The sequence below is a fragment of the Capsicum annuum genome, unplaced genomic scaffold (assembly GCF_002878395.1).
Source record: "Capsicum annuum cultivar UCD-10X-F1 unplaced genomic scaffold, UCD10Xv1.1 ctg22606, whole genome shotgun sequence".
Lineage (NCBI taxonomy): Eukaryota > Viridiplantae > Streptophyta > Magnoliopsida > Solanales > Solanaceae > Capsicum > Capsicum annuum.
Genome location: NW_025828670.1, coordinates 1 through 1,316, shown reverse-complemented (window position 1 = coordinate 1,316; position 1,316 = coordinate 1). Strand labels below are relative to the sequence as shown.

The following is a 1,316-nucleotide window of genomic DNA, read 5'->3' as shown; positions in this document are numbered from 1 at the left end:
CAATACGTGCAGGCAATTAGACTGATGAACTGGTATACATTAACTTAATCCCCCTTAACAGAGATGTACAAAAATATTTGCCCTGTTTAAATTTAACATTTTCAGGGTGAAGCAGATCGAACAAATGTTGTCGTCTTATACTTTAGAAGCTCCTCATCATCAACCTCCTCACTGAATCTTGCACCTATTGAAGATCAAGTACAATCTATATCCACCATTCCACAGTCGTTGTCTATGGTTAGTTTGTTTCACAATGTGTATATGTATGTACTAACTATTTTCGTATCCGAACTGAAATGACCAACCATAGTTACACAACAGAGACACAACCAAAATTGTAACTCCATCATAGTGTATGCGTTATTGCTTAACAGTATAACGTAAGAAACTTGATTCAACTTAGATTTGAGCATACTATATTTTGATGATCAGTTTTCCTACATGAAAAAAGAATCCCTTCCTACAATGAGAAATGAGGAAATGCGTATTCTCTGGCATGTACTAATTCTGTGGTTTAGATTAATTAACTTCGTACAAAAAGGTTAATTTTTACTTTTGTAGGCCACCTTAAAAGATTACATATCTGAACACATAAACACTTCAGAATTGTAATCCGGAGTTTTATCACAGCTACTTTCAATAAGCTTTTGATGTTCCCATACACTTATGTTGCAGGTACAAACTGTTCCTGTGGAAGGCAGAATATCGCTTCCCGATCATTCTCAATCATTTTACTTGCTTGCCTGTTCAAACTGCAATCACTATGTACGTCCTAAAATAAAAAATGGTCCACTGCTTCAACTATAAACTACACAGGCCATTGGTCCCCAAGTAACTACAAACTTTACTGCAGCTCAGTTTCTTAAAATTGAGTTCATTCACTGTCGAAGAATTCATAAATTTAGGGAATTGTTTGAAATGATATTACATTTGGAACTAAAAGTATTTGCAAATTTGATGAATGAGAGAGAGCAGTTCAAGTTGAAATGAGGTTTCACACTATATAACAGGTATTAGAAAAACCTACATTTGAGAAACTGTATTTGGGATTCGATAGAAATTCATCCATGATTTCTTTGTTCTCAGTTGCTATATTTTACATTTTATACTACTATGGACACTGTCACCCAAAGCATTGTGCCCTTTGTTTCGTAAAATGAACATAACCTTGGTTGTTCTTAAAAGCTCTGTTCTGTCTCCATCCAGGTGTGCCTATAGCAAATTGCGTTTCAACCTAGCTATTGAGTCACAATGAGTTAATTTGCTCGAAAACAGTCAACTGGGACAAGCTTATCCGTGTGTTTCACCAAGATGTT

At 35.3% G+C, this 1,316-nt stretch overlaps 1 long non-coding RNA gene across 1 annotated transcript; it reads left to right on the top strand.

Annotated features, from left to right (window-relative positions):
• LOC124890698 lies at window positions 1-1,306 on the top strand. Its single transcript, XR_007049271.1, has 3 exons — window positions 1-32; window positions 106-237; window positions 676-1,306. It is a non-coding gene; the product is annotated as an uncharacterized LOC124890698 (long non-coding RNA).
• Window positions 1,307-1,316: the final 10 nt, after the last annotated feature.